The following is a 16398-nucleotide window of genomic DNA, read 5'->3' as shown; positions in this document are numbered from 1 at the left end:
TATCTGAAATTAAGAAATTTATTGAACTCTAGTAGTATCTCTACTACTCTAGTAGAATTAGGATTATTTAGATTATTAGATTACAGCAAAGTACTCGAAGGCTTCCCGACTAAACGGAAGGATACCTTCCGGGAAAACTTCATAAGGGAACGGACTCTTACTTAGACTTTGAAAAAAAAAAAAAAAAAAAAAACCCAAAGAAATTTCCATACAGCCAGCCTATACGCCGGGATCTGTACCCAGGCCGCCAGTATTCAGCTACTGTTGTGCAGATTATTCAAGAGGATTGCAATATTAGGGCTTTCAGAGATTCTATGTTAAAGTAAATTATACTTATGGAACAAGGAAATATCGTAAAATTATGCTTGCTTAATCATTAAAGGGGAAAATTCAGATCTACCTTCTTAAAAGGACGGATGCCGTTATAGGGTCCTTTCTAAATAAACTTTTCCCAGTTACACACGAGTTAAGCAACAAAAACACCCAAGATAAATTACCCGTATTTAGCGTCTTAGTGAGCGTTCGTAATGAGCTCATCCGCAATTTATGAACGTTCGTGCAAGATTACTAAATTTCCGTCTGCATAATTTACAAACCAAGGTAAAAACATGCAGTTCTCACTTCGAGTATAGGCCCACCAACGGCCGAGCGGTAGAATCGTTGAACATTGATAGTTCGGTCCGGGGTTTGAATCCTGGCGAGCGGGCTGGCTGCATGGGTGTTTTCGGGTCCCCCCCCCCCCATGTTTCACGTATTATATGAGCCAATCTCCATTAGAATGTCTTCCATGAAGGCATCCCTCCCCTCAGGCAACTAGCCTAGAATTTTTTGCCGTAATGAAATAAAAACCAAACCAAACTCACTTCGAATATCAGTTTTAGGATAGAATTTTTCAGATTTCAACGATATTGTTTGTTCCGCTTTTAAAATAACAAGTCAGCATACAAATTCATTTAACACTCTAAATTTACCTACAGAAACGCTTTTCGTAGTGAACTTACCATAGATCCAAGACCACCCTATTATGAATTTCACCTGAAAGAAAAGTAAATCTTCAATATTTTTGAAAAAGTTAATAAGAAAAATCAAACTTCAGAAAAAAATCTTATAACACGTAATATGAGTTATATGAATGTTTCAAAGTTTCACGACACTCCATTTCAAGGACTAAATGTAAATTTCGCGGTATTACTAAATTTCCAAAATGTAACTCCCAGAAATAAACAGCGTAATGGAAGGCTAAAAGCTTGGCAATTACTTAAGCTTATTATAACAAACATCATTTGGCTTTGAGGGTCAAGTATCAGGAATTAATGATAAGATGGACTACCTTGTCCGTATCATGCAGGTCAGGGTCCAAACAGCCGGCCTTAAAGATCTAGAACAATCTTGGAGCTCAACACTGATACTGACATTGACCCCAATTTGAATACATTCTTCAGACCTCGAAAGTCGAAAAAAGTAAAGTGCAAATTTCGTTGAATACTACGCAATAATTTTATTGGTCAAATTGGAACTTAATTCTAAAAGTATTTTTATTGAAAGTATTTTTATTGAAAGTATACTCTTATGAACAATTTTGTGGTAATATTCTGTATAATATGCAGACATGTAGTGTATGTTAAACATATTTAGATGCAGAGTGACAAACAACAATTATACTTAAAAATACGATTATTATTAGCATTCATAGTGCAGTCCAACAAGAATATATTAGGAACATCTTTGTTTCAATAAGAGTTAAAAATACAGTCAATAAATGAAACAAGGAAGATAGTTAAAACTTGCATCGCAAAGTGCTTCTGGAAAATATGGTATAACTTAATTTTTCAACTTTGTTGGATGCTTTAAATATAGTTCAATTCCTTCTAAACAAGCGTGGTTCCGCGAAAGAAACTATTGTTTTGGCTTGCTAATTCTATCGAAACTTCTTCAAAAGGAAATAACTAATAAAAAACGTTTACCAAATACGAGTGCAAAAAACATACAGGAAAGATATTGAATTAGCTTTTATTTAAAAGCTAAGCAATTCCCAAGCAAAAATGGGTTTGGATAGTGAATATGTTTTTATGCATGATAATGAGCCCAAGCACACAGCCCTAAATACACGGCTCTGGATATTACATAAAATCGCAAAGTTTATGAAATTTCATCCTCAGTCTACCGACCTCAAGCCCATTTAGAATTTATAAAAAACTTCATAAAAATGTAAGATCCAGGCACATTTCGAACAAAAAAATGACTTAGTAACTGCTCTTAAACAAGAATGAAGAGTCCATATCTAACACAGAAACAGCAAATTTGATTGAATCATTGCCAAAGAGACTCGAAACCGTTAATCACACTAAAGCTGGGGTTCTCAACCGGTGGTACGCAAGACAAAAACAGGCGGTACGCAAAGAAGCAAAGTATTTTTAACTAATAAATTCAAAAATTAAACCCCCAACATCCTGATTGAGTGTTTTCTCCAACACTCGTAAATTTATGCGATCTGAGTTTTGTTCAAGAGTGGTCGTGGTAGTAGTACTTTGTAGTGGTGGTACTAAAGGTTTCCAATTTTAGTTTATATGATACGCGTTAGTCAAAAGGTTGAAAACTGCTGCTCTAAAAGATATGCTATAAGGTATTAATTTAAATATATTTATGAAAATATTCAACATTATGTATAAGCTACAAATACTTTTTACACCAAAAGATCATGGATTATTTTTGTTTATTTATGCATGCATTTATTTCATGCAAACTTCACATGGAAATATATTTCATTATACATATTTAATTACTGCTTTGGAATTTATAGTTTTTATCAACGAGGCATTTTTATATCAGAGCACTTACTATACGAATACTTTCTACACTCACTGTATCATTCAAGTACATTCTGTGTTGAAATGGACCAGTTCATATTTAAGAGGTTGTACTTCTACGTTGATGTAGCGAAACCAAAAACTATAAAGGGTGAGCTTCTAATTTAGCAAAACTTTTAAGACAAACATATCCTTCTGCCAAGTTCCACAGCCTTTCTTAAAGTAATTGCAGTTAAATGAAACAGCATTGCTGTATTAAGTGTAAGATGTTTAAAAATATTAGCTGTAAATTTTACTTCAGCTTAAAAACATAAGATTCTGATTTTCAAGTTTCTGTTAATATACTAAAAATATTATTAACGCAATACTTTAGACTACTGATCATTATAAGCCATCTATTTCTCGAACTGTTTTCAAACACTAACTAAAATTATTGGAATATAAAGAGAATTATTTAGATTATAGCAAAGCACTCGAGGGCTATCTGATTAAGGGGAGGGATGCGTTCGTAGAAGACATTCTAAGGCAAACTGACTCGTATTCACGTTACACATGAGGAATCACGAAAACGCCCAAGCAACCAAACCGTTCGTTAGGATTCGAACGTTTAAGGGAAATTGGCCGATATTCCCGTTATACCCGCCTCCCATGCAGCCATAGCCTATCGCCGATATTTGAATCTGGGTCGAATAACCAGTGTTAATGATTTTACCACTCGGACAGTGGTCGGCCAATATTAGAATATAATCCCACCCATATTAATGCAGCGATACAGAATTCGATACTTTTTCCCATAAGTTATTTACAGTTCAATTAAAGCAGATAGTCCCACTTTCGAAATAATTAAGCAAAATAAAGCTTTGAAATATCAGATCATTTTAGTAAAAACCGCGGCCTGTGTTTGTGTTTAATGATGTATTGAAAATTTATAAAATTTAGGAAAATCCGGAGCAAGAATAAAGGCCTAAATGAATTTCATTGAAGGTTGCATAAAACCTATACAGATGCGGCTTTAAATCATTTGTAGCATCAGCCACTAATGACTGAATAGGGAAAAACCGCAAAGCAGTGGCTTCTAACTCATTCGAATGGGGATTTTGCAGTTTCTTGCATGGGTAAGGACCCAGTTTCCTTCAGAAAAGTCTTCTACAAAGGCATCCCTTCAGCTGAATTGAAACAATACAACTTGTAATAAAACACTGTATCTTGACTGGCACAAGGAAAACATTTACGTATAATAGGAAATGTTGGGTGTCACGAGTTTACAAATAAATGTATATTGCTTGACAGCATTTCTCAAATATATAAGGTATTTGAAAACGCTCATCAGTCCTATTTTCTTGAATACTGACTTTATATTTACACTTCCGAATTATGAAGTTTTCAAAATGAGGTAGAATTCCATCAGTGAGTAGGAAAACTAATTAAATTTAACTTTTGATGCAAAGGAAATAGCACAAAATGCTCAGTTAAAATATTCATGCTGCTTTACAAAAATTTTTGCATCTTTACCTTCAAAACTCGTTGAGGTATTTGTAATTGCTAAAAATTAATACCAAGTACTATTTTATTCAATACGAAAGACGGTTAAAGGTAAAAACGAATAGATTTCATAATTTAATACAGTTTTCCTAAAAGTGATCTCACACAAACAGGCGTTAAAATAAAGCCATTTATTTCATTCTCTGTTACCTCTGCTAATTTTGCGGCATATTAATGGCCGAGAGCATGAGATCGCTAAACACAGACAGTTCGACCCATGTTCAGATCCCCATGAACTGACTGGCTGCATGGTATTTTTGCCATTTCCCTCATGTATAATGTGAATATGAGCCAGTTTTCCTTAAAAATAACCTCTGCTAAGTGCTCTACCCTTAGGCAAAATGCCTTGGTGTGCTTTGCCATAATTGAAACAATCCAAGAACTTTGCCCATAAAGTAAATAAACCTTTCGTTTTTTACTGGTAGAAAGATAATAATCATTTTATTAATTGGGGTCTTTTTGCTATAGGAAGCCGTATAAGCAGATTTTTCTATTTAGAGTAAGAACGCTGCCATCCACAATGTCAATAAAGTTTTCAGAAAATTAATCTTTTTTTAAGAAATGGTCCATGATCAAAATTTCAGGAAATAAAACTAGTAGCCTCTTTTTCTTTTGGATGACCAATAATTTGCAGAATTTATTAGTAATTTAAGGTAAAACAGGATATTTGTTTTTTCGTGAAAACGATTAAAGTAATTAGATACACAACACGTCATTCAAAAGATAAGAAAAATAAGCTATAAATGGAAAACGTTAAGTACAGGTGACAGGTGAATGCAGGGCCCGGACACCCGGACGGCTTAATAGGACAAATCGGGTGTCGTCCGGTACCCGCACCTATTTAGAACACCACAACCCTGGCGACTTCCTGAAAGGGCTGCATCGGAAATATATTAATGGAGAATATGTGGTATTGACGTGGCCAAACAAGGGCGTGTGCATATATATGCTTCAGTATACAATTAATAAAAAGTTTCATACATAGGTACATTGGTGGTATAGGTACATTGGATACATATGTATATTGGTCTAAGGGGTTAATGAGATAGGCAAACAATAAACACTTATACATTAAAAGAAATGAAACACTGACGCAACTGGCGCAATAATGCAGAAGATGACAATTAATGAATACACGTAATCGTGTGTCATCCTATATGACTACATAAACTACTAGAAATGATATGCATAAACACATACAAATGATGGCGATAAATGAAAACACATAATCATACATTATTCTACTGGACTATACACACATCAATAAAAATGATACATACACACCTATACGTTGACAGAAATGATACACTGAGAATGAAAATTGTATCAGTGTGAACGATGACAATTAAAGGTTACACATATTCGTGTATTACCTTACTTGGCTATACATATATATTAGTACAAATGATACACTTAAAGACTTATACATTAATGGAAATGAAATACTGAAAATGGCACTTATACATTATACGATAGATGAAGAATAATGGTAACACGTAATCGTGTATCATCCTAAGTGGCTATACATACAGTAATCGAAATGATACACTTATACATTAATATACATTTACATAAAGGATAGGGTTGTGGTTAAGCCGAATCACACAAGTCCTGGCCTAATGCTTGCAGTCTGTCCATAATACTTTTGAGTTTTTTAAGTACCGCTGGTTGGCGAATGAAGAATCTTTTATAAGCTGGATCTGTGTTGTAAAACGGCATGTGCCACTCTCGTGTTAGTGGGCAGAAGGTGACATAATGGTCCGGGCTACCTGGCTGGCCACACACACAGATGTTGGTGTTTGTTATTCTTCGCTCTAGAAAATAATCGGGGAATGGACCATGACCCGTTATAAATCTGGTGATGTGTGGCTGAGATATCTGTCTCTCAAGGCTGACTTTGTGAGCGAATTCGTAAGTCCTTCTTCCTTGCGGAATAGAATTCCACTCTTCCTGCCATTGCTTGAGTGCGGCGTTTAGAACAGCCTTCTTTACATAGGATTTTGGTAATTTTATTGCCAGTTGTTCCGCATCGACATTGCTCGCGGCTTCTTTGGCTAGTAAATCTGCCTCCTCATTCCCCTGGTGTCCAGCGTGTGCTTTAATCCAGAAGATGAGGATGCGTCCTTCGTACTGGTGCAGGGTTTGCTGAATGCGCCCTATGATGGGCGACCTGTGAAAAGGATTCCGAATTGCATGAATTGCTGACAGGCTGTCGGTGTGTATTTCTGCGGGGGAGTATCTAAATTGACTCGCTGCTAGGATTGCCTGGCGTATGGCTTCGGCTTCCGCCTGAAAGACCGAGTTGCCTGCGCCCAGAAAGCCTTTGCAAGACCTTAAGGTGCTTCCATTTCGTTTGATGGTATAGCTACAGCCTGTCGTTCCATTCACCTGGGAGCCATCTGTATAAATCAACGTTAAGTACAAAAAGAAATTTCGTGTTCCTAAACCGAAGAGGATGATTTACGAGCTGTTAACTTATTCTCTGTACTACCTGAGGCCCACCAGCGGCCGAGTCGCTGAACACTGGTAGTTCGGTCCGAGTTTCGAATTCCGCGAACGGGCTGGCTTCATGGGCGTTTTCGAGGTTTTCCTCATGTATAACGTAGATACAAGCCAGTTTCCCTTAAACGTGCGCCACAAAGGCATCCCTTACCTTAGGCAGAGAACCCTCGAGGCTTTGCCATAATCACATAAACCAAACCTTACTACATGAGAACCGTACAAGTGCGTTTATGAGTCCCTCGGAAATTCCATGAGCTTTTCTCACATGAGAACATTGAGTCATGCAAGAAACTTTGTTTTGAAAAATTACACTCGTACTGCAGTAAAACACTCAGTTTATTTAGTCATCAATATTAGTAACTCACAAAACGGAAAGCCTAATTTTAAATGCAGGTACTCGTACTGGGTTGTCAAATTTAAACCTTTACTTTAATCCCGATCAGATACTGCCAAATTTTGGTTTAGAAAGGGCCCAGACTAATGGCCGATTGGATGACACTACTGATAATTAAACCTGGTTTTAAATTTATGCATTGCCATATTATAATCAAATACTGCTAATTGGTTTAAAAAGTCCTCCACGAAAGCATTTATTCCCATGAGCAGACAGCCTTCGCATACTTTGGAATTATCAGTTAATCCAGCCCAATGCATTTTAAAATCAATTCATTTCCGATACTGAAAAAAAATCTTCGGCGAATCTGGGAAACCGGCAACGACGTAATAATCAGGCATTGTGTGACCACTGGAGCTCGCTAACATAGGCCAGTTCATTGAAATGAAATATTTGATTGTGATAACACAATAAGGCTGTCTGCCTATGAGAGCAATGACGGAAGGATTTTTCGGGGAGCTAGCCATATCTGCTTTGTACAAGAGGAAAACTACAAAAACCTTCTTCCACCACCGTAAAAAACCTCTGGTGGAAAACAAATCATCGGTACTTGAAAGCCAACTTCCTCTTACATACAAGTTTAATACAAAACAAGAGGCTTCAAACATAGAGCCAATTTGTAGAACACTGGTGCCTCGAACAAAATATGTACAAAATATAAGCACTTTTCCCAATTTTTCATATTTGAATAAATAATATCCACAAAGGGTATTCTGTTATCAGAAACGGATTCAGAAATATATAAATGTATGTATGTGTACATGTCTGTACGTATGTACATTCACATACATGCATATACACCTTCGGCTAATCTTTGGAATATGGTAGCAGGTAGTTTGGCGACATTTTGGTAAAGCAATAAAGGTTACTAGCTAGGACTTTAGAAGTGTACATGGATAAAGTCAAGAATGTGCACAATGCCATTTTTGTGCAATTCTGGGATGTTTTTTTAAGTGAAAATAGGTCGACGTGTACATAGACATCGTGTATGTGCAATTCTTAAAAACGCGGCAAGCAGCGGGCGATTCTGCACTTTCTCCCAATTTCGCACTTAATCTTCGTCATGATTAAGCATTTTTGTTCCATAAAAGTTCTAGCATAAGCGTAATTCGGCTAGCAGATTGTTGGAAAAAAATGTTGAGTAAAAAAAAAAACACGCCTTTACTTCGTGAAAACAAAATGGCGTCCAAAAAAAAAAAAAAAAACTAGCAGGTTGCTGTAGCAGGGTTGGTCGCCAAATTTTCGCCAAAAAATCACGAAGTTACCATAATCCGCAGATTAACCACACCTTCATACATACATTCCTGAATCCGGTCCCGACAACAGAAGAGTACCACCCCATAAATATTATGTGATTGAAAAGGAGATAATCCAGCTTCGAGTTTTAAATCGTTACGAATGAGTCATTTTTTCCATATCCAAGTCCGTCTAGATGTATAAAAAGTTATTTTATAAAATTCATGTTTCGCCGTGAATAAATTTTAACTGATTACCCAGACAGTGTGTCCGTAATATTTCCAACATTGTATGAAAAATCCTTGCTATATAGGTCTTCACCAGAATAAAATATGCATCAATTTAGAAATTGATACATGTTTAATAGAAACATTAAAAAGGTTTTAGCTTCTCCAAGTTAAGAAACGGTCAGCTGAAAGTAAACGTCATATTTCCTTTAGATAGGTACGTATTCTTGAATGCAGTACCGATTTATATTTAATATTTTAATCGATTTTAAGAAATCGAAGTTTACCAACATTTCTTTTTCTTTTAAATGCTAATAAAGCATTCCGTTCTTTTCATTTATCTAAATTAATAATTCAAAATTTTCAGTATTACACAAGGTTATTACTAATGCAAAATTTTCTTTTAATTACGTACATACAAACTCCTTACTGCATTTAATAATAATTTACTTGAATAAATGAGATATAAGTGAGAAAGAATATTTCCAACATTATAAACTAAATGCTAGAGAAATTATAGGTAACAAAGTGGTTGATTATTATTGACCTTGGAGTAGATGCCTCCATAAATTTCTTAAGAGAAACCAATTTGTATTCGTCTTACGTACAGGGAAAAACCTCAAGTAGTTCTGGAACTGAAAATACAACTCATGGCACAACTTTTATGTGTTTCGTAGTGTTACCGCATTCAGCCATTAGCACTCTATAAATAAGTGGTGAAGAGTGTCTTTTCGGTTACAACACGCACCAAACAATCTTTTGTTGAAATATGTCAGCCAATGTTGATTATTCACCACATTTATTTTAAATGTGCTACTCTTATTTTATAACAACATTCTCGTTTTCAAAGCGAATTTATTTCCTTGGTTATTGAAATAAGTAACGTTAAGATATATATTTCTTATGTGTAGAAAAATAACAACCGAAATGAATTGATGTGAAAACTATGTTTTCGCGTTGGAAGTATTAAATTAAGGAATGTATCTTGGAAACAGAAAACTGATTTGCGCATGCTGTTCTGTAACGGAAAAGATCAAAGGGGGAGGGGGAAAACATATCTGGAACAATGGAAATGTTTGCAATCAAAGCAGCTGAAGTCTGCTATCAGCTTGATGCGTTAACATGGGATTTAAGTTCATGCAATAAATGTTACACTTATTAAAAAACAATAATGAAATAAATGTTATACTTATTAAAACAATAATGAAATAATGTTATATTTATTAAAAACAATAATGAAATAATGTTATACTTATTGAAAACATAAGTACTAAATAGCACTTATTTAATAAGATTTCAGATAAATTTATTAATTTCCTTACATTCATATTTATCTTTCATTCATACTTTGGTTTCGCCTTTCCAAAAGAGAAAAAAATGTTAGGAAAAAGTATAAAAGAAATTAAAATTTCAAACAGGAACACAAATTTCAATACTTGTTTCCGCCAAGAAAATGTCATGGCTTCGACCGTCATCTCCAAAATTCTGGAACTTAATAATTGACCTTCATTATAAATTCAAATTTGACCAAGAAACAATGTTTCGAATTGTTCAACTAAATGCCCTGACCCTTTATCTTGTTCCTTGCTTACGCCGGCATTCTTAAGAATAGTTAATAGGGAGAGTATTGAATTTATTGCTTTTTCCGTGTTTATTTCACAATCAAAGTATAAAAAATAACGGAAAGAAACACGCGAAATGTCTAAAATCTTTGTGAAATTGGAAAACCTAAGCTGAATCAGAAATAGGCCTATTTCTTACGCAAAATATTAGTTTGTGGAACTTCGGAGTTGAAAAGTGACTCTTCTTTTTCGGTTGAAAGTTTAATTCTCTTTCCGTTTAATATTATTTCATTACTTAACCTCGTTGACTTCATTAACTTTTATGAAGGTTAATACCCTAACTGGCTGCTTCACGTGGAAGAATTCTAACACTGCCTGTGCAGGCAGTATACCATTCTTGGAAATTTAAGAATGATGGAATATTTATGCTACATAAAAAAATGACGAAAACACCGAGGCAATGAAGTCCATTCCGTAATCAGTAACATAATCTAAAAAATATCGCTATTCCATTTTCATTCAAGCCGGTCATCTAATAATAACTACCCACAAATCAAGCGCTTAACAGTTTTATTAGAAAACATGTTATATTTTATTATTATATAATAAAGATTTATTAAGATTTTATTGTTATAATAACATTTCAGAGTAAAACATATAATGGTAATGATCATTTTATTTTTTCCAGAAGAAATATGCGAATATAGAATCTCACCCGAAAGAGATAATTTTATATTATGTATCAAAGTAACATTTGTGTAAATTGCATTGGTGACTTTTCTTACAAGAGGTTTGGTTTGGTTTTATTAGATAACGGCAAAGCACTCGAGGGCTATCTGCCTTAAGGGAGAGATGCCTTCGTGGATTTTCTTACAAGAGAAAAAAGAGCCAAGGAATATTTTCGAAATAATCGTAGTCTTACATTCCATATAATTTATCCAAAATACGCGAATATTTATATTAATTGCATGCATATAGCTTTATAAAGCGCTGTATGGTGATTATTATATGATGTTACTTTATTATTACTTGATATCGTGAAAATTTCATGCCTGCCTTTACGTAGGTAGTTTAAATTGCGATGAAAATTTCATGTATGCTTTATGAGTGCTTAATCTAACTATCAAATACTCCTGAATATTATGAAGCTGCTGAAATACTTGATATTCTCCAGACAAAAATTTCATTCGGCAAAATTTGATACTCGAAGTCTCTGGTAGTATCCCTACCGTAACAGCTGGAAATGCTGTTGCACTTCGTCCGTGAAAATGCGAATTGTTAGGCATAAGTTGCACGATCAGGGGATATGATAAGCTTCCACATCGTCAAAACACTTATCATATATTTTTTTTTACTTCTCTTTCCATTCAGAAACGAATTTTTCTTAAATATACAGCCCGGCAGAATATCAAATATTTTTTAATGTTAGGTAGCAAGAACTTCAAAGTGAATCCTTGGTAAAAATGGATTGGATTATTCATTTATGGCAAAGAACACGACGGCTATCTGTTTAAAGGGAGGGATGCCTTCGTGGAGGACTTTCTAAGGGAAATGGCTCGTATACACATTACACATTGGGAAAACCACGAAAACGCCCATGCAGCCATCCCGTTCGCCTGATTCGAACCTCGGACCGAACTAGTAGTGTTCAGCGTCTTTACCACTCGGCCGCTTGAGGGACTGGTAAAAATGAACAACTACGGTTATAGTTTAATTTCAGCTTGCAAGAAAGACTGTGAACGTAAACTGTTCAAAAATTTATGTAGACAAGGCTAACAGGAACTGAAGATCTTCCTAAACATTTTTGACGAAACCTTCGTTTAAGACTTCTATAACAAGTTCTGAAGTGAAAGTGCTTCAGAAGACTGGAAATGGGTTTTGTTTTTTTCATTTAGATAAACAGAACAGCCTTAAGCCAAGTACCGATCCGTATCGAGAAAGAAGTTCTACTCTAATGCGGCACCGGAAGATATCGGCAAGCTTAGTCACTTAAAGAACATTAGTCAAACTAATGAAAAATTAACTCATTCTGCAGGAAACAGAATTCAGTTCAGGAGGGAAAAGAATTAGAGTATTAGCTTTCCAAACCCCCGAAGCGCATTCAAGCATTTCGTGTAATAAATTTACTTCATTCGAATGTTTCAGGTAAATCTGAACAGGAATCGGGAGATATTCATGAGATGTTCATTATTCACGCTCAGTATCTTTTTGATTCCTTATATTTCATAACATTTTGCTTTCACCTATAATTCTATAACTTAAACTATTATAAATATCAAAACTAAATTTGCCAACTTTAGTCTTAGTATAATAGTTACAAGAAATTCGTCTTACCTCGCTTTACTAATTTAAAAATCTTAAATCAATATTTGCAATTCGCCTAAATTTTTACTGCAATTTATTTGACCTTCCTTAATTTTCAGTAAATATGGCTTCAGCATACGCAAGTCTTAAAAAACAAAAATTATTCCACGTACAGAATTTCACATATTGGCCAGAATATAAGACCTCAAAACTTGAGATCCTGCATTTTATAAACGTGTTTTAAAAGCGCAGCAGAGGGTTTGTAATAACCAAGATGACCTCAAATATAGGACTAACATATTTAAATACTCAAGAACAAAGCTGAAAATATATCTGTAGCATACCATGCGGTAATACCAAAAGAATGTTTTCACTTGGAAGATGTTTTATAAATTATCTTAACATTTAACTGGACAAGGAGCCTTAGGACCCACACATCACGTTTTGCCTGAACCGCATTTACCTGGGAAATATTCATCACTTCTAGTGAAAATATCATATATAAAAATATTTTACCTGTAAAGGAAAGTTTTAAAGATTTCTCTGAATAAGTGATTAATATCTGAAACACCTTCGTAAAAAGTACAACTTGTGGGTCCACAAAAACCGTGCAAGTCAGTTACACATGAAAGTTTCGTAACCCCAGTTGAAATTAATAGGCTTTCGAAGTACAGAACGATATGGTTTTCAAATGGGCATTTTAAGAAAACGGGATTATCTAGACAGTCATCAACATGTTATTAAATTTTTATCGAACTTGAAATATGCTTCAACACGAACTGTTATTTGCATTAAATTCTCTTCCTTAAATTCGAGTCAGCAGTAATAAAGCCTATTTTAGTGAGACGTGATATTTTATTTCTAATATTGTTCACACATTAAAATTCAGTTCAGAAAATACGCTTTCATGTATTGGCCAAGTTTGGATTTTTGAATAATATCGATCGCGATCTGTTTATTTTTGTTGAATTGGTATTTTGCTATTGCAAACTTTTAAATGTATATTTTTGCAGATGATGGTAAAGATGACAAAATACTTTGGTAACTTGCTTACTTAGATTAATAAATGTGTCTTTGCATCAATAGCTAAAATTTACTTTAAAGACTTGAGCGTTTTCAATTAGCTACTTTACGTAAATAAAATAACTATTTGAGAACACATTTTTATTCAGCATCTTGGCGTATTAACAACAGATTTCTTCAAACAAATTTTGTAAATTACTTTCATAAGGAAGTTCGAAAAGGTCCATTATTGACTACGGATGAGTTGGTAGTTTATAGTACAGGGTCAACAAGTATTAATGATACAAATTACTTACGCAACAGGATTACGAGATGATTATCGTAGAATTTTCTAGAAGAAATAAAACTGAGGCTTTTTTATCGGTAGTTGTTGAGAGGAAATGAATAAAGCAAAGCACGTACAGCGCCAAACACGTGGGTTTACCAAAAGGTAAAACCGAAATATTAGCAATATTTCTTTCATGTCTTCGCTATTATTTTAGATTACTTTAAAATAGATATATAGTATACTTACACGATTCATGAAGCATATATGTAGAATTAAATTCATCCATGTTTCACTTTACAGAACTTCCAAACACGCAAAAAGTACACTTTTGCAAGATTTCTAAAGTTACTACATTACAAAATATTATGCAACTTAATTAGTTTACAGCTGTAATGCGTATAAGGAAACTATTCAAAATGATTGCACTGATAATCACAATTAGAGGAAACATGGAAATTATTCACATTCCTTTAAAACTCGCATTAGAAACCTTTGCAAATTTGATTTTCCACTTTCGAAATGAGACATTTGACGTTACGTTACCCCATCGCTGTTGTGTACTCTTAGCCTAACTTCATTATTCTTCCATGCGACTTAGCGAAACGTTAAGGCACAGGTTATAAGATCTCTACGTTTCAGATTATAGCAAGACGCTGCTTATCAAAGATGCAATAAAGCGATTTTTATAATTTTCGATAACTATATTACTGGCATTCAAGCAGTTAGTGTAATTCAAGGTATTTCTCACATCATGTATTAGGAACCGAGGCAAAAGAAAGATTTCCTTTAATTTACAGTTAAAATGTATCTATTCCTACAATAATTTTTGTTGACATCGCAGTAGCACTCCTAGTCGTTAACAGATTACACACTAATACTCTAGAAAGTCCAGTTTACGTTTCCGGAACATGTAAAATCGTTTAAAATGCAATTAAAACTATCTACGAAGTAATAATTTAGAGACATCCTAAATTTTTTTGTGACATGTCATAAAGAGCAGTGAACTAAATACACACCAAAAAATATCAACTGCTGCATAAGGGATATTTAATAATAAGTTGTGAAACGATTTAGAAATTGTCTTAATTTCACCAATTAATTTAATTGGACGATTTTTAAAACTGAGAATTTTGAAGCAAGCTTCTGAGAAAGCAAATATTTAAAACATATACATTGCATAAATTACTTTTCATTGAAATGAAAATAATTTATAGATAAATAAATCTCAAAAACATTTCAACGCATTAATAGTTTAGAATCTTATCTGCTGAAATAATGCAGTACACTTTTACACAACACGTAATATTTTGAAAGTAACGGTATATTACTTAAATATTAAATGAAATATTAAAAATTTATTTAATTAATCTTTATCTATGAGTAGCAAATAATTGGTCTTGTATCAAATCCATGCTTATTGAAATTAAACTCAGACTATACATGTTTAGTAATTCATTAAATCACATCTCACAACAAATGTGCATTTTTAATCAAATTCCTGTAGTCATCTCAAGAATGAATTATTAAATAGGTTTGATACACACAGACGAATTATACACTGATACATTAATTTATAAACCACGTATTAAATCACTCCCTACCTGTGAGAATCCTTTGCCGACTTGAGCACAAACTAAACGAAGCCTTAGCACGGCCATTGCTTATATCGGCGGCGGAATGCTCCTCTTGGCGGCCGCCTTGGCGAGCATCTTTACGCAACTAGGCCACCGGCATTTTTTAATGACTATTTTTTTTATTCTTTTCACAAAACTTCCGCCATCATTTTCTGGGCCCCACGCGCACCTCTGGCGTCTCCAATCCTTTTATCACAAATCCTCTGATCACTCTTAGGGAAGAAGAAAAAAGTACTTTCTCTTTTGGTCTAATTTTATTTTTTTCTTCGGTACCTCTCTTTCACATGACTCATGAAGAATAAAAGCTCCAGTCTACAGATTTAAGAAAATTTGAGTACATTTGGTATTATCAAAACTGATTTCTGATTTTCCACTTTGATAAAATCAATTATTAACTCTGAATTTAAAATATATATAAAAAAATAACAATTTTTAACGCGTTTGGTAGAAAAAGATCAATTTCTTATCTATTTTTACGAATTTCAACTATAACTTCTGAGTTATGAAATGATAAAAGTGATCCTAGCTTATTGTCATTGTTAAATAATGTCACATTTAGTGCATGCGCTCGATATTGTATAAATGTAAGTAGTTAAGTCAATAGGAAGAGAATACAGGAAATTTAAGAATCAAACTACTCCTTCCTTTCGTGGTAAAAATGTTTAATCTTCCAGTACTTTGCTTATACTTCTCAGCAATTAAATATAGCATAGAAGTTTTGATGCACTATTCACTAAAATTGGAATTCAGGAAATTAAAAATTAAGTGCCCCTTTCCTTTATATAATTTGCAGTCAAAATGCTTAATCTTTTCATTTTTACTGTACATTTTTTGGCACTTAAATATAACATAGCAACTTCGATGCACTATGCATTACGAGGGAATTACTTGTATTATGG

The 16398-nt window shown here is 34.0% G+C and overlaps 1 protein-coding gene across 3 annotated transcripts in view; it reads right to left on the bottom strand.

Moving 5' to 3' along the window:
• The window catches only part of LOC118192615 (putative fatty acyl-CoA reductase CG5065), a 44004-nt gene extending 28422 nt beyond the window's left edge, over positions 1-15582 (bottom strand). The window contains exons 1-2 of one of the 3 annotated variants that reach the window (XR_004758791.2): positions 15467-15582; positions 1002-1035 (exon numbers count right to left, since the gene is read on the bottom strand). The gene's annotated coding sequence lies outside the window, so the exon portion shown is untranslated. The remainder of the gene's footprint in view (positions 1-1001; positions 1036-15466) is intronic. The other 2 variants (XM_035363609.2, XM_085809679.1) reach the window with 2 other exon arrangements.
• Positions 15583-16398: the final 816 nt, after the last annotated feature.

This window comes from Stegodyphus dumicola, chromosome X2, assembly GCF_044657685.1.
Source record: "Stegodyphus dumicola isolate Sdum_Otavi_A_Nest chromosome X2, ASM4465768v1".
NCBI lineage: Eukaryota > Metazoa > Arthropoda > Arachnida > Araneae > Eresidae > Stegodyphus > Stegodyphus dumicola.
The sequence above is the reverse complement of the archived record's forward strand: the minus strand, read 5'-3'. Positions and strand labels throughout refer to the sequence as shown.